Source organism: Heterocephalus glaber, unplaced genomic scaffold (genome assembly GCF_053883595.1).
Source record: "Heterocephalus glaber isolate CG9 unplaced genomic scaffold, H.glaber_assembly_v1.0 deba00001451, whole genome shotgun sequence".
NCBI lineage: Eukaryota > Metazoa > Chordata > Mammalia > Rodentia > Bathyergidae > Heterocephalus > Heterocephalus glaber.
Genome location: NW_028258301.1, coordinates 1,285,052 through 1,309,174, shown reverse-complemented (window position 1 = coordinate 1,309,174; position 24,123 = coordinate 1,285,052). Strand labels below are relative to the sequence as shown.

Genomic DNA, 24,123 nt, shown 5'->3' with positions numbered 1-24,123 from the left:
ATAAGCTAGGTTACCTGGTTACTTTGTCCCATTGAATGTAGACCTGGGTATCCTGGTCCTAGATTAATGTTTAACTCAGGAGGTGCATCTGGCTCAGGAAGTGAGCTCCAAGGTGGATCCTCCCTTCTTTCTCAAGCCATTTCCTTGCTACCTCCTGTCTCAACAGTCTCTTGGTAAGTCACTAAATTGCTCAAGCTTGAGTTAATCTTGTGATTCTCTTGCTTCATCTTCCTCATATGCCCCACCGTGTCTTGCTTTGTTTCTTTTTTGCTGTGCTGTTTGGGATTGAACAAAGGGTCTCGTGTACATGCTGGGCAAGTGCTATACAAATAAGCTACATTCCTAGGCCAAATGCCTGTGATTTAAACATTAATTTGTTCCTTTGTGTCATCCATTTCTTACTGCCTTGAAAATGCAAATTCTACAAATGCAATTCCATAACAGAAAATATTTGCCATTTAATGGATTTGTCATTTCCACTAATGAAAAGTGCACTACCAGTGATCCCTGACCTAGAGCAATCTTAACATTGCTAAAAGATCCATTTAAATAACACACTAGAATGCTAGTATGTTGGAAAACAGCCCTTAATAAATCAACCTAATCAATCTCCTAGCATCCAAGTCTTATGTTTGCTTTACTGTACTCTTTTCATTATACGTGTCTCTTATTTGGAAATCTAGAATTGCATTCCTAAGGTAGGAGTTTTTCAAGAGTTTTTCAGATGAATTATTGATAATATCAAGGAACTATTATAGCAACAAGAAGTGGTCAAAGGTGATCCCAAATCTGCCTGACGAGTAGCATGTTATAATAGAGGCCAGAGCCCAGGCTTAAGCTCACTACTCAAGAGCTGCATGTCGTAGAGAAAACTATGCTACTTATCTAAGCCACAGCTTCTTCTGAAAAGGGATATTGATTCTCAATAGAGTTGTGAGGATTAAATAAAATAATAGGTGTACTATTGTGTTGCAAAAGGGAAAAACATGTGGTAGTGTGTGCATGAATGTATCAACATAAAATTGTGAAAGGCAAGGTAAGGTGTATAGGGAGGTCGTGGGTTCAGACTTTGACTGCTACTTTTGTGATCCTGAACAAATCAGAAACACTCAAAATCAATATCCTCCCTCCTTCCCTCCCTTTTTTCCTCCCTCCCTTCCTCCCTTCTCTTCCTCCTCTTCCTCCCTCCTTCTACTCTCTTTCCCCCTCGTGCTTTTCCCCCCCTCTCTCCTCCTAGGGCCTTTGCACTCAGCTACATCCTCAGCCCTTTTCAATTTTTTTTAGATGGTCTTGCCCAGGCTTGTCAAAAAACTCTCTTAAACTTGATTTTCCCATCTATAAAATACATCCTTCATAGGGTGGTTGTCAGAATTAAATGCCCCTATGTTCAAACAGTGCTTATTACAGAGTTTAGACAAAATTATACATTTGCTCATGCTAGATAAAGAGTCCAAGCCAGGCATGGTGACATATACCTCTAATCTCAGTAATTTGGGAGGCTGAAGCAGGAGGATCTCAAATTCAAGTCTTACCTGGGCAAGTTAGCAAGATTTTGTCTTTAAATAAAAAATGGGGACTGGCCAGGGATTTAGCTCAGTGGCTCCGCCGCCTGCCCCGCAAGCACAAGGACCTGAGTTCGATCCCCGGTACCAAAAAAGGCGGGGGCGGGGAGGGGGTACTGAGGATGTTTCTCAGCAATTCAGAGTGCAATCCTCAGTACAAAAAAAGAAAAAATAAATAAAGGACAGTACAAAGATCTCAATGGCTTCTCTGCCTGATTGACCAGTTGATCCTGGAATAGGTAAATTTCTTGATAAACCACAAGGTGGAGCTAAAAACCTAAAAGTGGACGCCTTGTTCAACATCAATCGTTTGATTTAAGGGCAAGTAGCCTTTCAGTTGGGTTTTACCAGAACAGATCCTACCTCCTGTTAAGTCTTTACTCGTTTTTCTTCATCACGAGAGCCTTTTGTTGTTGTTTATTTTATTTTTATTTTCAAAAATAGCGTAACTAAGAAGCATCCCCTAGATATGAATAATGTGAAATTTTTTCCACTTGGAGAAAATACGTCAACTGATACATGGAAGATAACTATATAGTTATGTGAGAAACTTTTTAACACACTTAATTTTCTTCTCATTCCTCATCGCAGGGGTCAGAGGCAGCTTTTGTTTGCAATTTGCTCATGCGATTGACCTTCTTTCATCATCCAGGATGCTGAGGGTGTAGATTAGGTTTCAGTTGTTTTCCTTTTTTTTTTTTTTTTTCCTGTACTCAGGACCTTGAGCTTGCGAGGCAGGCGCGGTGCCACTGAGCTAAATCCCCGGCCCTCAGTTGTTTTCAAAAGATTGCTTTGAAGGAATAATATAATTAGAACTTCATGGAAGTCATAGAAATCCACTTAAAGATGAAGGTACTTGGTACTTATGAAGGTACTTAGAGATCTTAAGAAATAACCAGGAAGATAGTTTGCAAAAAAAAAGATGAAGGTACTGTCAAATATCTGCCTCAAAGTGCCACTTCTTTTAGGGCTTTGAAAAGTATTGCCCGAGAAACAGAGTTCATATCCATCCCCCCAGTCTAATTGGATAAGAAAAATCCCTTCATTTCTACATATAAATAAAAGGTAAAGAGACATTACTCAAGAGAACGAGGTAAAAAGAAGAAAGATCATTCCATGTAAAGTTCCAGAATATGAAAAAGGTCAAAGAAGAGAAAATAATGCTTTTGGTAGGCTTGAAAATATGAATTCTAATTACATATGGCTCATCTGGTTGAGAGTGAACGGCAAGAGTTAAAACTGGAGGAGTAAGCAAGAGAGAGATCATGAAGCCCTGTTTGTTTTGTTTTGTTTTCGGGTCTTTTTGTTGTTGTTTTTTGGTACTGGGGATCAAATTTGGGACCTTGCACTTGCGAGGCAGGCAGCGGAACAACTGAGCTAAACCCCCGGCCCTAAGCCATGTATTTTATCTTAAGGAATATAGATTCTATCCTGAGAGCAGTGGACAGCCACCAAAGGGCCACAAGGTGGGGCAGGACAAAAATCATTCTATGATTCAGAAAGATCATTCTGGCTGCAAGATAAAGAATGGACGAAGGCAAGACTAGGTGAAAGATATGCTGGATATTTTGTTTGCCTCTCCAGACATTGTCTCCACCCTACTCCATCTACTCCAATTCTGTGTCCTAACATTTTGATCTATGTGGGCTCCCAAAGGACTCTCTTGCCCTCTGCCTTTTGGTTAAGTCCAGCACTGGGAGATCACAGCAGAGGAGAGGTCCAAGCATTTATCCCCAGTACCCTCTCCACTGAGTCACTATGTGAAGATAGCTCACCAAAGGCCACAGCTTTTAGCAGGCAGCATGGTCCACACAACTGCCTTCTTCCAGTTCTGGTAATCATTCCCTGCCCTTTCACTTCCACCCTTTGAAGAGTAACAGTTCCCACTATTGTTAGCTCTGGGGCAACTTTGCAACCCTTGTTGTACACGTTTTGTAAATAGTTGTGCACACATTCCTACTGTTGTCAAGATGAGAAGATTTACACTACTGTCTGTTGATTACTTTTCTTATTTATTTACAAAGTCTAAAGAATACCAGGTGCTTAGTAAATATCTTTAAATGAATGCACTAACATGAAGCAATTACAGTAAGTTGGCAGCTAGCATGGTGGAGGCTATGGAATCAGATATGCTGGATTGAATGCTGTAAGACATTGGGCAAGTTGCATAGTCTCAATGTGCCATTTCCTTATGTGTAAAATGAGGACAATTGAATTAATCTCATAGACGTAAGCATATTGTGAGAACTCAGTGAGATAACACTGGGTGGCTCTCAGTGAGGGCTTAGTAAATGTTCCCTACATAGTGTTGAGTATGGGGAAGTCACTCTGGGACCATCACCCATTATTTACTTATTTAACTTTTTAAAAATCAGCATATGAAGCCTGATGCTTAGGGCATTACTCTAAATCTGCCTCCCACCCTAACACTGGCCTAGGAATAGGTCTCAAACTTTAGAGATTTTAAGAAACAACTAGGAAGATAGTTTGCAATGAAAACAAAAATACAGATTTCCAGCCATGTGGGGTGGTGCACCTGTAATTTCAGCACTTGGAGGGGTAAGAAGGAGGATCCTAAATTTAAGACCAGCCTGGGATACACAAGAAGTTCAAGACTATTCTGGTCTACACAGAGAGACACTGTCTCAAAATTTAAAAATCAAAACAAACAAGAAAAGAAATAACAATAAAAATAGATTTCTGGGGCCACATTTTGAGGAACACTGGCCTCAGCCCTTCGCAGATCAACTTGATAATTGAGATCGGCTTGACATTGCAACCTTGTCCTTGAATTGGGGACTGAGATGTTCCTGCTTGCCAAGAATTGGCCCCACAGAGTCTGAGGTTTCAGTCTCTAGTACCTGGTGTAGGGCTAGTGTATAATATCGTCTGTACCTGCCAGATGTTTCCTCACTGCTCAGTGCCCCAGACAACATATTAATTTCCATTTCCTCACCTTGGCTAGATTCTTAGCCCAAAATGCTCTCTTTTCTGCTTTTTCCTATTCAAATCATTTTCATCCATCAAGATTTTGCTTAAGCCTTATCCCAGAGGCCCCATCAATGCACCCCCTTGGAAGCCATTCTTGGGTTTCACAGTTGTATTTCTCTTTCCTTCCCATTCTGAGAAGACTCCCTCATCCCTTGCTTGTCCAATTGTGCTTTCTTAAAGGGCAACTTTAAGATTAAATGAAATGATATTCATGAAAAATAAGGTCTTTCCAAGTTGATTTCCTCAAAGGACATCATTTTATGTTATTAGTTAACAAGAAGGTTGAAATGACAAAGCTCCTAACTCTGATTTCAAAGATGCATCAGATTGGGAGATTCTGCTGTCCATGAAACTAAGGAGACTATGTGATTTTATGACTAAAAACTAATATAATCCTCTATGGGTTTTGGCCCTGAGCCTCTGTTAAAGAATAGGAAAAGTATGGCAGTAGACAAAATCATGTTCGATGGGCTGTCTTGGTTAAGGCCCTGGTTCCTGAAAGCTAGATCTAGCCTTTGTCTCCACATTTTTGTATCCTCTGAAATGGCTAACAAAAGCTTTTCACTAAGTAGGTACCTAATTCATGTATAATTGAATCAGGCCAGCTGATTCATATTATTGATTTTCTTGCCCCACTGAATAAATGCTAAGCCCTGGAGAATATTATTTGCCTATCTTATTGTGCTAACTTATTTAAGTATGAGGCAAAAAGGAAAGAATAACCGAATGTGTGGCCTTATTATGGATGGACTTTGCATTCTCGCAAAATTTATATGTTACTAAAACCCAAGGTGACAATTCTTGAGATAGGCCCTTTAAGAAACAGCTAAGGTAAATAAGTTCATGAGGGTGAGGCTGTATCCAGTATGACTGGTACCCTTATAAGAAGACACCAAGACCATGTGCAGCCAAGGAGAAAGGCCTCAGGGGAACCCAAACCTGCTGACACCTTCATTTTTGACTTCCAGCTTCCAGAATTGTGTGAAAATAAATTTCTGTTGTTTAACACACTAAATCTGGCATTTTGTAGTGGCAAAACTAACAAACTAATACCGTCCCTATTCTACTTTCTTCTTTTATTTTTGGTGTTGGGCAATGAACCCAGGACCTCACAGATGCTAAGCTCTATCACTGAAATCTATCACCAGCCATCCATTGTACTTTCCGGGACATCATAGAACTTTCTGAAAGTGTGTTCAGTGCAACTTCAGCAGTTTTAATAGGTGCCCAGAAAAGAGGTTCAAAGCTCAAATAAAATTGAGAAATAGAAGGTCACAGCAAAGTAAGACTGATTCTCAGGGTCTTTCATTTGCTGACATACTCCTGTTGTCTAGGAGGACAGTGTAGTCCCCAACATTTCCCAAGGTACCTTGACAATAAAACTGTCTGCCGGCTGGGGATTTGGCTCAGTGGTTCTGCCCCCTGCTGCGCAAGCGGAAGGATCCAAGTTCGATCAGCGACACCAAAAAAAAACACACAAAAAAAACCTGCCTGCCTTTTTGGAACAGTGCATATTCTCATTGTACAATATTCTGTGGGAAACAATTTGGAAAATTCTGACTTATGGTTTTATTTTCTTATGCTGATCTATTTTTTAAACTGTTCCACTACACACTCTCAGATATTGAAGAACCTTGCTCAATGGAGTCTGAGGCATGTAATATAATTTTCCAAATGAATCATTCCTGAAATGAGGAATGACCCTCCCTGGAGGTCCTCTTATAAACAAACTATCTACTGTCATTCCACCAAGCTGTTCCTTCAAGGACCAACTCAGGGTAAGAAGTTGTAACGACCAAATCAAAAGGAAGAATAGTTAAAAGGAAAGGCCTAGAACCAAACCTAAATACCTACAAGGAAATCAAACTAAAGTCTGGGAACCAAGACATCTGTAAATACTTCAAATCTTTTATTGCTTTTCCATTTTCCCACATTGTTGGTAATAAAATCCTTTAAACAAAAAGATTCTTTGAGTTTGTGGTCTAAGGAAAAAAAAGATGTAGAGAAAGTGTATCCAATTCTGCAGTCAGATTGTGAGAAGGATGGGGTGCAAGGGTGACAGAATGTCTCAAGAAGAGATGGAAACAGGTAGTCTGCAGAACTTCTAACCAGGAAAAAAGAATAAAGAAAACTTCTGGGCTTGTGCAGTGGGGTTTAGAGCTTTAAAAAAAAAAAGTCTGAGCAAAGACTCCTTAACTCTATACAGTGAATTAGAAGGTCATAGGTCAAAGTTGTATCTCTTTTTGGTCAACATTCAACACATACTCGTTGAGCTCTTATTACGAGCCAGCACTGTCCTTGCAAAGAAGCAAGACGAAAATCTCTGTCCTCACAATTTTACATTCTAGTTGTTGTTGTTAGTGGTGGTGGTAGTAGCAGTGCTAGGGATTGAACCTAATGCCTGGTGCATGCTCGGTGAGTGCTATAGCACTGAGCTACATTCCCAGCTCTCTAATGGGTGTTTACAATGTTTTATTCTAATTTTTATTGTAAACTACATCATATAGATACAAAACAATATCTACAAGATTTGGGGCCATATTTAAAATAATCATAAGAATAAAAGCAAATACACATCTGCAAACAGCCCCACTTAAGGAAAGAATATTAGTAGTAGTATTAGATTTATGCATAAGTTTTAGGGTAATTGATATTAATAAAATATTTATTTATAAATTATTTTATTTATAAAATTATAAATGTGCATTTTTAAAAGTAAGAAAATGTAGACAAGTGAAGATAAAAATGTATAAAATTATCCCTACAACCAAGAGATTACCACTATTAATACTTCAGCATAACATATACTTCTAGGTCTTTTTTCCTTCCTTCCTTCCTTCCTTCCTTCCTTCCTTCCTTCCTTGCTTCCTTTCTTCCTGCCTGCTTGCCTTGCTTGCTTCCTTTTGTAATGCTGGGGATTGAACTCAGGGCCTTGCTCATGCTAAACACACACTATATTTGACCTATAACCCCAGCCCCTGGAACATTATATTATTATATTTGATGACAATTTATAACATTGAGTCTCTATTTGGGGAGGTAATGAATCTCTCCATTTATTTAGGTCTTTAATATCTTTCAATGTGGTTGTGTAATATTCTCTCTAAAGGAAGTGTAGAACTTTTCAGATTTATTTCAAATGGCTTTTTAATTATTTATTTTTGCTACTTTAAATTTTTTTTTTTTTTTGGTACCGGGGTCAAACTCCGGACCTTGCACTTGCCAGGCAGGCACAGTGCCACTGAGCTAAATCCCCAGCCCTTAAAATTGTATTCTTAATAGAATTGCTCTTGGGCTGAGGATGTAATTTAATGGTAGAGCAATTGCCTATCATGAGTAAACATGAGGCCCTGGATCCTATCTCCAGCACCACAAGAATAAAATATAAAATAAAAGAGTAAAGAATTATGTCTTTGCTTTTGCAGTACCAGGGATTGAACCCAAGGAATACTGAACTAATCCCCAGACCCACCTGCCTTCTTTGCTAAAATAGGATCTTGCTATGTAGCTTAGGTTGGCCTTAAACTTGTAATCCTCTTACCTCCGCCTCTAAAATGCTGGGATTATAGGTATGTGCCACCATGCTCGACTTTTTTACAATTTTATCTTGGGACAAAGTTGCTAAATTGCCCAGCTGGTCTTGGGTTTACAATCCTTCTGCCTCAGCCTCCTGAGTAGCTGGGATTACAGGTATGTGCCACCTTGCTCAGCTAAGGACTCAGCTTGGTTTACCACTATATCCCTAGTATCTAGTGCATTGCCTAACATGCAGTATATGTTCAAGAAATATGTATTAATTGACTTAATGAATAAAACTTCTAGTAGACTGTTGAATGAGTTAATTACTGATGGTCTGCCATGAAGGACTTCAGCTCCTAAAGACTTCTGTCCGATAACAGTCTCCCCAGAAGAATTACATATTAAGCTACTACTTTTTAGATGATCCCAATAGGGCAAAAGTGTGTTGGCACCTATCATGTTACAGGATCTGAGAGTATGGTGATTTTAATGTTAGGAAATGAAGAATGTGCTGTAAGTTACCTGAAAATGGTGCTGCAGTTTGAATGATGGTGTCCCCTTCAAAAATTCATGTAGAAACTTTATCCCCAAGGCAACAACAGTAAGACGCGTGGTCTGTTGGAGTTGATTGAGTCGGAAGGCCTTCACACTCACGAATGGAATTAGGTGCCCTATAAAAGGGATTGATGGAGAGAGTCTGCTTATTTGGCCCTGTTTCTTCTATTGCATGAATAAATAGTTCCTTTCATCCAGAGGATGAGACAAAAAAGAGCCATCTTGTAAGCAGAGAGCAGCCCTCACCAGACCTCTGACATGCCAGGCTTTTTATCTTGAATTTCCCAACCTCAGAAGTACGAGAAAGAAATTACCTAGTCCCAGGTATTTTGTTATAGCAGCACAAATGGACTAAAACATCGAATCCTATGCAATTGGGAGATGATGAAGGAAGGTAAAAAGGGGTGACCCTGCTCCTAGTAGCCAAGGGATTTTTATGCAGATCTAATCTGTTCAGAATGAGCAGGTTTGTGGAACAGAAATGTTTCTAGAGTCATATTTTCAATACAATGTAAAGAAATCTGCTTATGTGATGACTAAAATATATACACATATATACATATACATATATGCATATGTATACATATACACATCTACAATAAAAGTAGCTACTCTTATTTTAAGCATCTGTTCTTTTTGTTTTGTTTTGTTTGGTTTGGTACTGGGGATCAAACTCGGGTCCTTGTGCTTGCACAGCAGGCAGCGAAACCACTGAGCTAAATCCCTGGCCCACATCTGTTCTTTTTAGGGTCAGTTTATTGAGTCATGCAGAGACCACCCAAGTATTTAACTTAGACAACAGCACACTCATAGGCATCCTGCATATCAGCCATGGAAAACAGAGGCACACATTAAGGAAGGGTAAAATCCCCCTTTTCTATGAACATAGTCATATTTCAGGCAGCTCTTGCAAAAGCTGGGAGCTTGGAATAATAGCTCCCTGTATGTGCCTGATAGTGGACACTAGGTAATACTGCTAACTTATGCCTAAAGAAAAACAGGGAAATGCATCCTCTAATTTAAATAGACTGAAGGAGTTTCAGGGAAGGTTTTAAATATGACCTTTGGCTGTGAAGGACTTTAAACATGTGACCCCTTGAACAAACTTTTTTTTTCTTTCAATTTTTTTTCCACAGCTAGCTTGACTGGGATCTTTTCACACCTTGCCAAAATACCATCGCCACCACCACCCTTCAGCTCCAAAGTCTAAGGTATTGGCAACTGCCTTAGCCAGATATCATTCCATTTGTTCAGAATGAGTGTTCAATTCTTTCAATGGCCATTAGACACCTTCAGTGTGCTAGAAACTGTACAGAATCTAGGAACTGACAGCGAAATAATACATCCTTCCCTAACCTCCAGGAGTTCACGGCTAGTGATGGCAAAGACAAATACAACTGGGCCAGGTAACACTTTGTGTTTTTCTTAAGTGTATAATTTATATTTATTAAATGCAATGTCACATCCTACAATTATTATTCATCAATTAAAATTATTTCAATTTTCTATTACGAAAATGTATAACATCCTGCTGGACAAGGAGGACAGAATACTGTAGTAAGGTTATGAAAAGTGCAAGTTGCTGTGATCCTAAACGGGCGACTGCCAAAAGTGATTCAGGATAATTTACAATCTCTCTCCACCCTGGGAAAGAGATTTAAAATAAAATTGTGACTAAACTGCATTTTAGGATTAAGGAAATGAAAACATTGTTGTAATAGACTCTAGTCTCATTCACTGTCAACAGACCATCACTTTTAGCAAGCTATTGAAATGTTCACAACTGTACATATCAACAGACAATCAACTGACATGATCACCCAAACCTAGAACATTAGTTACAGAACACTGAGATTATAAACACAAGAGTCCATATTTCTAGAATACTGAACAAGAGGTATCTGTGGCTTGACAGTACTCAGTAATCTGTGGCATCCTTTTAAAACTATTTTATATTTCTACAATGAAACCAAGCTATTAATTTCATATTTATAAGGATCTTTCTCAATTATTAGTTTGAATCTGATCAAAACATAATCACTCCTTAAATTTTTCTCTCAACTAATGATTTCCATTCTGCCACCTATGGTTCAATTTACTGTTTATTCTATGATAGCCAGAGCTTATTCCACAGGATCTGATCTATACAAGTATGTGTTAGAGACAAAATATTTTCAAGTTTGTTTTCAAATGATATTCTACAAAGAATATATCAAGTGTTCAAGTTTACAGAAAATCATACAACTGACCATACAATTCACCAATATAAATGCCTTAACAGTTGTTTAGTCCCTTGTTTAAGTAACACTAATAAGCCTTAATGCATATGGCCACCACCTGTTTTTCCCTGTGCTATCCTTCTGACACTTACATAAGAACATCAAATGGGAAATGTTGAGAGATCTTAGAACTTTGATCTGTGTTAGCGCAACTCAGCCTTTGCCTCCCTTTTGCAAGTGCAGGCACCCGAGTGAGAACACTTTGTTTTTAAAATGATGTCCCAGTAGTGCCCCATAAAACATTCAGTGCAACTGCCAAAGCCAGAGGGGACTGACATGTAGACAATTGAGAGAGAGAGTCTCTGCTTTGCTTCCCTTACTCCCAGGGCTCCATAGGTTGCCCTAGGTGTGTCCTGGGAGCTGTGGGGAGGTCTAGGTCTCCAGCACTAGCCTGAGCTCTTGCTTCTAGTGTGAATCCCAGTCCAGGCTTCAGAGGTTCTTCAGGATGTGAAGGAAGACAGTACCCTAATCTAGTGTTACACTCAGTCAAGAATTCCCTTGCTTCTGACTGCTTTATAAGTTGGCCCTCTCAAATATTTCCCTGGACACAGCCTGAATACACATCAAGACACAACAAGAATAGATGCAAATTTCACTATCACTGCTTCACAGACCCAAAACTATGATTCCTTTTCAATACCTGTCTTGATTCTTGAACCTATCCATTCGTCCATCTCTTCCCTTTTGGTGGGGGTGGTGGTGGTGACAATTCTATTCACTCAATAAAAATGTATGTTAACCAGTACACTACACTGTACTGGTTAAGGGAAAGGAGTCTGAAATTTCAGTTCAACATCTGTGTTTAGTAACTATGAACTTAGGCAAGTTAAACACTTTCTGTTTCCTCATCATAAATGTGGATAATAATAGTACCTGTCTCCTAAGGTTGTTATAAGGATTAAATTGATACATCTATGAAAGGTTTAGAATAGTGCCTGAAACCTAGTAACCAAAATGAAAGTGTTTAGTAGAGGTGACTGCCAAATATATGCCAATCACTAACCTAAGCTCTTATACTAATGCATTTAATCCTCACAATCACCTATGGGCTGGTACATTTCATTTTATTTATTTATTAATTTTTTTGTACCAGGGATCAAACTTGGGACCTTGCACTTACAAGGCAGGCGCTGGAACCACTGAGCTAAATCCCTGGCCCTTTATTTTATTTTATTTTTTTTGGTACCTGGAATTGAACTCAGGACCTTGCACTTGCAAGGCAAGCGGCAGAATCACTGAGCTAAATCCCCGGCCCTGGCTGGTACATTTTACAATGAGAGGTGTGTAACAGAGGTTTTAAATAAAACAGTTTAAGTACCTTGTCCAAGGCTCCAGGGTACAGCATGAATAAAACAGGCAAGGTTTCAGATATCGTGAAACTTTCATTAAACAAATAAAAATTTCATGATGATGAATGAATGCAATAGAGAAAACAAAAGGAGATGAGGGGATGTAATAGAGCCAAGATATAGTTCTGTGAGGAAGTGACATTTCAGGGACTTGCCCTTCCCTGCTACTGGCCTCAACATATAACTGAATATTGCTCTTGGAACTATTGAAGTCTCATTTCCTTTGTTTATATAGATCCCTAGGACCTTAAGGCACATGTGCCTATTGCTTGCTTAGTTTATTTCACAGAAAAACAAACAAACAAATAAAAACACATTGACTTCACAGAAAAATGTATTCTGTATCATTGGACAATCTACTTCACAGTAATCAGAAAAAATTATACTCTGGTATAGTAAGTCCTGTGGCAAAGGAAACCACAGGGGGCTATAAGCCTGGGCGACAGAGGAGGACAAATAACAGCACATGCAGGGACTCCAACCTAAGATCTACCCTACTCCTTTCTCAAACCAACAAGAAGTTGTCCTTCATTTTATTGGCAGCCCTCACTCTATGCACTGTTATGTGTGATGTGATCAATAAATGCAGTGAACTTTAAAAATTTGTTACAGTAGAAGAAACATTGTCATTAATCCCACTCAAAATATTCTCCCCTCACTTCAAACACTTAATCCATCATCCTTGCCATTTTCTGAAGTAGTTTTGAAAGTCCTCTTTGTGAGTTCTCTTCATAAGGTGTGATAAAAACTACAGTGAATGCTGCTGCCAAGTGCCATTTGGTGGGAAGGCAGGATTGTAAAAACTTTACAGCCTGTCCTCATCCTTATTCACTAGATCTGGCACTGCATCACTGGATTCTTCTCCAAAGTCAAAATTACCATGGAAGGTAAACATTTTGAATCAATTCAGGACATCAAAGCAGTCATGACACTGCAACTAAAGACACTCAAAAAAGAGGATTTCCAGAACTGCTTCAGAAAGTAGCAAGAATGATGGGACAAGTGTGTTCAAAATGAGAGGAAGTATTTTGAGGGGGATTAATGGCAATTTGTCTTTTATTGTAATAATTTAAAAAACGTTCACCATATTTTTTTTTTGGTACCAGGGATTGAACTCGGGTCCTTGAGCTTGTGCAGCAGGCGGTGAAACCACTGAGCTAAATCCCTGGCCCCATTCACCATATTTTTAATCACACCTCAAAGTTGGAGACCGTTCTTCACTTTCCGTATTTAGATGGAGGTTATAGGCCCTTCCAGAATACTCTTAGGCAGCAGTACCCATGAAAAAGCTAAAGTGCTTCTTCTACAGGGATTTCTTGAGTACCTTGGATTTCTGTGACTTCCATCAGAACACTGGGATGGAGGAACCTTACTCTCAGGGGTGCTGCTGGCCATACAGCATCTGTGTTAGTTTCCTGTGGCTGCTGTCAAAGTGCCACAAACTGGCCAGCTTAGAACAACAGAAATTTACTGTCTTGAATTTCTGAAAGCTGGACATCCAAGATCGAGGTATTGACAGGGTTGGCTCCATCCAAAAGTTGTGTTCCTTGCCTATCTCCTAACTTTTAGTAGTGCCAGGACAGCTTTGCATTCCTTAGCTTGCAGCTGGCCACATCATATAGCTTTCTTCTCTGTGTCTCTCTGCGTCTGAATATCCCGCTCCTTTCTTTTTTAAAGATACCAGTTGTATTTAGTGACTACACTAATTCGGTATGGTCTCAACTTGGTTATATCTACAAAGGCCCTATTTCCAAATAAGGCCATATTTACCATTCCCAGGTGTTAAGACTTGAATAGATCTTCCTGTGCGGGCAGCGGGGTGGGGTGGGGGGATACAATCCAACCCCTTTGTGCAAATTGGTCACTGATACCCCTTTGAATGGATGCTATCTTCAGGTCACAGCTTAGTGAGCAGATAACACTTTTGTATGAATTACACAAATAAATCCTTTCTCCTAGTAGCAGCTCTACACCAAGACACAAAGCTTTGGACTCAACTAGATTTCAACAACTATTCAGTCCCCTCTGGCTCTTCAGCAGGACATAAGCTACTCAGTCATACCCTTGCCAGCTCTGTACTCAGCTGGCTGCCTGTGGTCTGCTCCTTCCTTCATCCCTATCTACCTGTTCCTTCCATTTCCGCATCTTGAAGATTCAACTCATTCGTGTTCTCCTCTATCCAGTTTTTGGATGTGTTTTGTGGAATGATCTGAATCTGTATTCCTGTGAATAGCTGGTGTTTTTCCTGGCCAACATCTGTTACCTTCTGTTCTGGAAACAGTACCCTAGTTTTCCTTTGTGGCAACTACCTCTCTCTTATTTGCAGTTTATCAGGTTTAGGTGGGACTGACTCTACTTTCCAACTCCAGAGATAGGAAAAGGATTCAATCTTGGCCCATCAGAATACCTTGTCCTTTAGTGTAATGATTGCTCCTAGACTATTCTATGTATGACCCAAGACTTTTGTCATAACTGTCAAAGCATAGGCATTCTCTCTCTCTGTTCAGATGCCTATATTAGTAGGATGAACTTGAGGCAGCCAGAGAATGAAGCCAACCCAGGGAAGAGTGAAGCTGAAAAATAGAGAATCCTGATAACATAATTTAAACATCTGGTTCCAGCTATGCCTAAAGTTAGACATATTTCATGGACCTTATAGTAACAAATTCCCTTTCCATCACAGCCTTCCCCTCCCCCCTTTTCTATTTCTTGTGTTAAGAGTGGGTTTATATCCCTTATAATGGAAAGAATTTTGACTGAATGCAATATTTGACACTTCCATTATCTCTGTTCTGAGTTTCTAAAGTTGTGTCCAGCCTGGCCCACCAAGGTCTTCCTAGTGAGTAGAAGTTAACAAGATTAAAGCAAAGGGTAGAGGTCGCCATGGTGGGGTTGAGTGTAGGACTGAACTGAATCTGTCAGCTGCTTAGACTTGTTATACTTTTGCAGGAGTGAGAGATGGAGAGCAGTCATAGGGAATGGATTCTGCCCCTTCCTGGAGCAGCCAGTAATGTCCGAATTTTGTTCCATTTTCCCATGGGCTCAACACTTTCCAGATCGGCAGCCTTGTTCTGCTGGGAGTTAATACTGATCTAAACTGCTCCTTATGCTCTGCATCCTCTACAACACCAGCACCAAGCCACGATGAAGATCCTGACTGGCTCTCCCTGAGCTCTTGTAGCCCTAATCCTTTCTCCACCATGAAGCCTTTCTTGGTTGTTGTAGGCCAAATGGATTCTCTCCATTTCTGTCATGAGCTTTTGCATTATACTGTGACTTTCATTGCATTGTACTGGAGTTGTTTTTCTTTTTAAGGTCTTGAAAGACAAGAGTTTCCTCCCAAAGTTCTTAGCACAAATTCTGGGAAGAGTCACTCTATAAATGGTACATAGTTCAGATGAACTTTAATGCAAATATCATTATTATCACTATTGCAAGGACAGGAGATACATAAAGAAAATCCTGTTCATATCAATAAAACACATCAACAGAGAACAAGGAGATACCATCCACAGATATTTACAAATGGGATTCTCCCTTTTGCTACTGTGTGTTCCACATGTATCCATCCTCTCTTTATATCTGTACAGACTCACAATACCACCTGATATTTCATATGGCACTGAAAAGTGTTGATGTAAAGAACACAGAAAAATAAAGGAGCATGAAATCATCTGCTTAGCTAGAATCTGATGGGGAAAGACATGAGAGTTATTCCTCTCTGCTCAGTCCTGGAGAGGGATGATTCAGTTTTGCTAATTGCTCCTCCTGAGGAATTCTGCTCAGCCTGTTATGGTACATCTCCTAGGTTGACATGAGACAAGCCTGGTTCCTGGTTGAATAAATTAGAACAAGCAATTAGGGGAATTGAAGATGGCGCTCAAACTGGGTAGGGTGACATCTCAGTGTGACTGGAGAGACCATCTGCCCCTGGCTCAGTGTTATGAGGAAAGCCTCTGAGCTCACCTCTGCTCGATGGTTTAATTTTGTTGCAGGTGTGGGGGTGGCAAGAGGAATGTGTTCCTCTCCTTCCTTCTCTCCCACATGCATACAGAAGGCCAGATGTAGACACGAATGTTGCTTAGGGTTTTTTTGCTTTTGTTGTTTTCCAGCAGCCCTTCTCCAGTTCCCCACCCCAACACTCCCTCCACTCTAGGTAAGGTTCAGGGTTAGGACTAACAACTCATAGGGACAGACTGATACCAACCAAGCCATCTGCTGCCTTCTCTGTGTAGTCTTGGGTACGTTGCTTCACTGACACGGCCTCAGTTTTCTTCATCTAAGTACTGAGAATAAGAGGGTTGTGTCAAAGTTCATCAGGCTCTGGATAAGAAAGGGCTTTGGGAACTGTAACATGCTGAACACATTATTTGTGATTTTTGTGATATTCTAATCATAGTACATGTGGACTTGCTGCTTCCTCTTGGGCCTCAACTCCATCAGAGCTCACTGTTTGGTTTTTCTGATCCCCAGCATGCACTCGCTGATTTCTCTTGTCTGCGTTTGTTTAGCTTCCAGAAATTTCCCTGAAACCAATCAATATCAAGGCATGCTGACCCAGATGGTTTTGGTGTGATTCAGTTTCTGAGACCTATGTGTATACTGGGGGTTGGTGGGAAGAGGAGGGAGGACAGAATCCCTAAACACGGTTCCAGGAGAAGTATGCTCAGTTTCATTCTGGGATGAATGCTGCCTACACCGAGGCCCTCCCAATAGCTAACTCCTCACTTGTGTCCACACCATTTCAGTTTCTTTTTTTTTTTTTGGTACCAGGGATCGAACTTGGGACCTTGCACTTTCAAGGCAGGCGCCGGAACCACTGAGCTAAATCCCCAGCCCACCATTTCAGTTTCTAATGTGCATCTTTATTTGACTCACAAAAATATCCTGAGTCAAGAAAATTTCTCTCATTTTATAGATGAAATGATGTTTATCCAAGACAACACAGTTAGAATGCTGTAGGGTCAGGATATAGACCCAGCTCTCTGGAAGCCTGGTGTTCTGAGTGTTGGAGGGCCCTCTCTGAAAGGCTCTAAAACACTCTAAACCCTTATTTGGGGCTCATTTCTCACTCCTCTGGGCTAATTTCTAGGGGAAGTAGAAATGAGTAAGAGATAAGTTCCATTCTATCAGGTGGCAGATGGCAACCCCTACTTTAAGTAGACAACAAGATCTTGCAAAAGAACTGTTTAAGAGAGCATTTTCCAAGGCTCTCTTCCTTGTTCCTAACTAGATTCTTCTACCCTGGTCAATTTCTAAGTCCAGGCTCTATCTCCTACTTATAACCCCTTTCTACTGCTCTTTTGCTCATGGTGTTTACACTGGCTTGCTCCAATTTCTGGTTTTCAGTGCCCTTACAAAGATTTGGATTTACCTCTCTGTCACTGCCTGATTCGGATGACTGTGTGTAATGTCATAGTCAGTACCACACATTCAGCACCTGCTATGTGGACCAGCCACTTCACTAACGCTTTACACCATTCTCTCATTTAATCAGCAGCCTTGTGAGATAGATATCACTTTTTCTATTTATATACGCAGTAACTGAGGCTCTAAGATTAATCTGCTCAAAGTCACAAAACTAATGATAAAGACTCAAGAATTGAACCTGGATCTGCCATACTATAATCCCTATGTGCTTAACTACTCTGCTGTACAACCTTCTTAGACTCCGACCTGTGGTGTGATGTTTAGAGGGATTCAAAAATACACATACAAATAGATCCAGGCTTCCAAGCTACACAGCAGAGTTTGTCTTCAGAAAGATCTTGCCTTCTCAGCCTGGCACACACTTGTTGCTTAATAAATTATTAAATTCTCCTTGAATATGAATGCATTTTTCACTCAGAAACAGCTACCTGTTGTCTCTTCTCAAACACATGGGTGTGTGTGCCATTCGCAACAAGTCTCATCAGACATTCTTCTTTCTCCTCTTCCTCTTGCTACCCTTTAGGAGCCTCCAGCTTAGAACAGTCAGACATAGATGATCTAGATACACTTAATTGCTAAAAGCCTTTCTGGCAGACTGAGAAACCAGGGCCATAAGACTGGCTGAGTGATGAGGGACTACACAACCTCAGCTGTTTTCATTGTATCTGAGAAGAAAGAAGGCTTTATAATGAAAGGATTCTTGCCAAAATCCTGTTTTCCACTTGTAGCTCTTACAGAAAAGGGGCATAGAATGAAAAAGCATTAGGCTAAAAGGACTTGCAAAAACCAGCCCCTGAAGCCCAGAGATAGGAAATGATTTAACCAAGTTTACCAGGCTTTTAGCTTTCTCCTAGCCCATTGTTAAATCTGGGAAGAGATGCATTAGTATCTAAAGAGAGCCAAGAATCCTAATCATACTCCTCAGGGACTTGATGGTTTACTTTGTTCTCCATTAGCGTTTCTATGACATGATTTTGTACCAAGCGAAAGGAAATCTTTTATTTAAGCCTCCTGGGGATTTCCAATTTGTATATTTGTTACTTGGCCACTTCAAAATGACAAAAAAGGGCTGGGAATATAGCTCAGTGGTAGAGCACTTGTCTAGCATGAATGAAGACCCTGGGTTCAATCCCTAGCATGAGGAAAAAAGAGAGAAGTAGGCAAAAGTATATACCACACAACCTGTGCTGGTCAGTGGTGGACTCTCAAGATGGTGGGTATCACTGAGATAGCTGAGAAATAGGGACAGATGAGGAGAAAGAAGTGGCAAGATGTTAGCAGTTCTATCTAGGTGATGAGGGCTGGAAACCAGACTCTGTGTGGACCAGTCACACACACACACACACACACACACACACACACACACACACAGAGTCATAGGAACCTTTGCTTATAATGTCATCAGTGTCCATGGAGAATTGCTTCTCATCTTAAGAAATCCCTCTTCCATGTACCTTCAGATACATGAAAGAGTGGTAGAGTCCATGGACTTCTTTCTCAGATTATTGTCTTGATCAGAAAGTCAATGTCAGTGGGGCTTTCTGAAAGACCTAATTTTCACACCAGCTTTTTTTTTTTTAGTACTGGGGATCGAACTTCGGACCTTGTGCTTTCAAGGCAGGTGCAGTGCCACTGACCCCATGAAAGACCTGGTTTTTAAAAATTAGAATTTTGCACTTTGAAGTTGGAAAGACTTGTTTGTATAAGAGAAGTCTGAGGATCAAAGAAGAAACAATATATTTTGGGTTCCAAGTGTTAAGAACCTAATGGGACTTTATTAGAAAGCTATACTGAGCTGTCTACAACAGCAGAATCAAAGGAAAAGGTAAGATTGGCTAAGCTTCAAGAAGCTAGGATCCAGGTGGGGAGATTCAGAGGTCATACTCCTTCTCACCTTATGTTTATGTTTCTTTCCACACAATGGCTTTGTGTTCTCTTACTATTAGATCAACATTTACACATGGGTGGAGGGTAGGCCATCAGTTATAGGCTACACATCCTTACATATTTACTGCTCAAAAGCAAAAAGAATAGCTCCTTTTTAAAAATAAACATCCTAGGGAAGGATTCTGATTGGCTCTGCTTGACCACATGGTCTTCACTAGAATCACCTGGTTTAGGTGAGGGAGTAGTAACACCTCAAAAGAAGAGAGTGTTATTTCCAGAAGAATTGGGAGGAGAAGTGATAGCTGGCTATCATAGGAGATGATTTATCAGAGGTCTTTTAGCAAGTTAGGAACAGATTTAGGACTAGAAATAGAATAATTAAAATTTATTATTAATAAAAATGGAAGTCTCTGGATTATTTTCATGTGAAGTATGGAGGTGAACTTCATACTAGACTTCATACTAGTTACTGAGCTGTTCATTAATTTATATTTTTAAATATTGCTGTTGTATAGAGGATAGATTGTAGGAAAGTGTGTACATAGGAAAACTGGTTAGGAACTCTGGTAGCTCTCTAGGGGAGAAACAATGGTGGCTCGGACTAAAGTTATGGCAAAGGAAATAGAGAAAAGTGGACAGATTAGAGGCATTCTTAGAGATAGAACCTTAGAACTTGCTGTTGGATTCAATGTGGTGACTAAGAAAAAAGAAAAATCAAGGAATTAAGGATGATGGCTAAATTTCTGTGAAGATTTGGATCCAAGCCTATTTGGGGCAGAATTGAGTTCTAATATGGACATGTTCAGTTTGAGATATGGAAATTCTAGAAGGCACTTGGGTATACATCATTACCAAACTCTTATCATCTAAAGCCTCAAAACTAGATGAGTACTCCAAGAAAGAGAATGTAGCTAGAGCAGAGACTTCTTTGAATCCACCTTTTCTGCACATACTAAATCCTTCAGCTAGCCTTCTGGCTAGGCACTTCAGGCAGGGATCACAACCATTACCTATGGCAAATCCCTTGGAATGTGAAGCCAGATTCATCCTTCAGGGATATCTAAGAAGTAACCAAATAGACTGTTTAACAAGTATCAAAACTTCTCCATTTAAATGTATCTTGATTTCTCCCAAGCAGAGCCTTTGGGCAACTAAACAAATGATGAGGCCATCCTGAACTAAACCACTTTGATACTTCTCTTTAGTGATATCTGCAGAGCTGAGTTTTAAGCCTGGGGAAACTTACCCAACTGAGTTTCAGAAGATGTAGGAGTGTTTCATGTGGTAGATTGAAAAGTTGGCCACAATATTTTCGCTTCTCCCATAAGGAGATGGCATCTATCTCCCCTCTCCTTACCTTAAAATTGGGCATGGCCATGTAATTTGCATTAGTCGAAGGGAGATTACCAAATGTGATTCAAACAGAGGCTTGAAAAATGCTTTTGCCTTTGGGTATGACTTCTTTTGTTGCCGAGAAAACTTTTGCTGCCAGATGAACAAGTCTGGGCAGACTTCTGAAGGATGAGACCACAGGACAGAGGCTACAATCACCCCCGTCACCTGGTCTGGGATCCCAGATATGTGAAATAAGCCATCATAGACCACCCAACCTTGGCCAGAAGAAGCACAGAGTCAAGAGAAGTAATAAGTATTGTTTTAAGCCACTTGGTTATGTCCTTCAGAAGACAACAATTAACTCCTTTTTTTTTTTGATACCGGGGATCAAACTCTGGTTCTGCCACCTCCCTCGAAAGCACAAGGACCTCTGAGCTAAATCCCCGGCCCCCTACAACAATTAACTCTTAACCAAGAATCTAAATGTGGTTCACAGGTACAGATGTTCTCTCTCTTATCCTTAATTTGCCTGAGAGATTTGTATTTGATCAGCCATCAAAGGTTGGAACTATAAGTTGAAAATTTAGTTGAGGAATGTAAGCAATGGCCAATGAATAGAGGAGGTATTTGGGGAGGAAGTGGGATCTTCCCAAGGCTCCTGAAACAGCTCCGCAAAGGTGATTCAGGTTTTCCAGTTACATGTTCTCATAGAACCATGTACCTTTCCTTCAGAGTACTTTGCAATTATATTTGAGTGATAATTTTACATTGTCTAGACTAAACTAGGAAGCTATATGCTTTATGAAGGAAAAGACGGTCTAATTTGCCACTGATTCTACCCTGGAACATAGAAGATACTTTTTTGTTGAATGAATAAATGAATGAATAAATTTGAGTTTTGCCTATTTCGTATAAGGAACTCATGCCCTTAAAAAACACCATTTAAGGGGCCAGGATTTAGCTCAGTGGCACTGCACCTGCCTCACAAGTGCAAGGTCCTAAGTTCGATCCCAGGTACAAAAAAAAAAAATCATTTAACAGTACTTGTACCTCATGGGCCAGCTTTTTTATGCACTTCCAACCAAATGCTGTTACTTGATCCTTCAACTATGGCACGTACTCTGGCATAGGCTTTGGATGGGGTATCAGAAATTGATGAAATCCCAGGACACTGGTTTCTGTAATTCTTTTCCCTTCCCCCAAACTGTTAGCAAACAAAGTCAAATAAATATTCCTCAGACACTCCAGGAAACTCAGTATCCAAGGAGGAACCTTTGGGGCAGAAGCCGGTGATACAAGTGGAGAGTCAGGTCTGGAGGACGCTCACATCATTCTGGGTTATACGGCTACAGTCACAATGCCATTGGAAACCAAGGGCTCAACTGAGGTTATTTAATTAACTCTGAAAAATCCTCTGGAGTCTGTCACTACCAGCACCTATCTACTTTTCATCTGAGATGTGAAGAAGAAAATTGAAAGAGCATGAGTCAGACACAGGGGGGTTCAAATGACACCAACAGGCACTTGGGCATGTTAACTTTTCTAGGTCTATGTTTCCTTGCCTACTAAATTGGATAATATCTTAGAAATAAAGTACTGTATTCTGAGCACTTTCATTAAACCATAGCTACCTTGCAGGCAGGGATCATTTCCTCTCATCTTTATTTATCCAACATTTAATAGTACTGGGCCCATGGTACTGCAGTTACTCAGAATAGGTGAATTTCCTCTTAGCGGTGATCCAAGATGTACTCCTGGCTCCATTACTCTTATGCTTTTAGGGTGATTAGAAGCTCTTCTTCTTCTTCTTCTTCTTCTTCTTCTTCTTCTTCTTCTTCTTCTTCTTCTTCTTCTTCTTCTTGGGCCTCAACCTTCCCTTCTGAAAAATAGAACCCTGGATAAGATCTTCTCTAAGCTCTTTCCAGATCTAATATTTGATGGACCTGTGCCCATTCAGTACACTGCTGCTCCTAGAAATTATAATGCTACTAAGAAGACGATAATAAGTCATGAATCATTTTGTATTTACAGATACACATGCATTTAAAGCAGATTCTATAAAATAGCTACAATACCATTATACTTGTGTCCTAGTTTTTCTTCTTAAAGATCAAACTTATTTTTTAATCTTCTTTTATTTGGATTGTTTAGAAAGATGAAATCCAGGACAAGTTGCCACTAACACATATTATACAGATCGAACCTTGGTGGCTAATTGCACTATTACCGTGATTGATGAACATCGCACTGCAATCAGCTGGAAGCTGCTGTCTTCTACTTGACAGAAATGAGGTCACAGAGGAGGGCTGGGGAATTGCCATCTAATAAGCAGGTCTGTTTGTCTGAGGCCCAGGAAAAGATTTTGCCATTATAACATTTTACTTTTGACTCTATATGTTGTGAAGATGCTTGCTCCCTGAACTGGCTCTTGAATTTTAAAGACTAACAGTTTGGGTGGGGGTTTGTTTGTTTTTTGAGGCGGGGTCTCACTATGCAGTTCAGGCTGACCTTAAACTCACTATGTAGCCCCAGGCTGGCCTTGAACTAGCATCGATCCTCCTGCCTCAGCCTCCTGAGTGCTGGGATTACAGGCATGTGCCACCACACCTAGCCAAGACTAACAGTTTTTAGTTTTTAAGTAAAAAAATTCAGTCTTTGCCTGGACATGCAGTAAGACAGAAAAGATTATTGGAAACAGGTACTAAAACATCTGGAAGTTATGAGGGTGTTGGTCTGTAATCCTAGTACTAAGGTAGAATGGTGTTACTGTCCAGAGAAAATAGTAATCATCCATGACACTGTGTGCAACTTTACAATGTAGAAAGCACACTCATAACTGCTGCCCTGTGAAGGGAATGTATTTTGTCAGTCAGGGAAGTTAATCAAGTCACTCACCTACAATGTTCCGGCACTGGAGCATGGAGGCTGTGAAAAGCCCTGCTTGGGAACCAGATAAAAATTGCCCAACAGAGGCAGATACAGGGAAAGTCAGCACCTGGCCCGAAAAAGCACTGGGAATTTTGTGCTGATGGCTATGGGATCCTGTCACTTCAGAGACTAACTCTACTTTTCTGAGAATTAGACATCCATCACCTCAGATTAGAGACATAAGTCTTTTCTCCAGTGGGTTTAGAATCTGATGGGCCTGGGATTTAATCCTAATGTGGCTTTCACACTGCTTGCCAGCTGCGTGATGTTGGCCAAGTCTCTTAACTT

At 40.2% G+C, this 24,123-nt stretch overlaps 1 long non-coding RNA gene across 1 annotated transcript; it reads left to right on the top strand.

The window, feature by feature from the left end:
* LOC147827298 (uncharacterized) lies at nucleotides 1-24,066 on the top strand. The gene is made up of 3 exons (XR_015452637.1): nucleotides 1-173; nucleotides 9,764-10,033; nucleotides 23,059-24,066. It is a non-coding gene; the product is annotated as an uncharacterized LOC147827298 (long non-coding RNA).
* The last annotated feature ends 57 nt before the right edge of the window (nucleotides 24,067-24,123 follow it).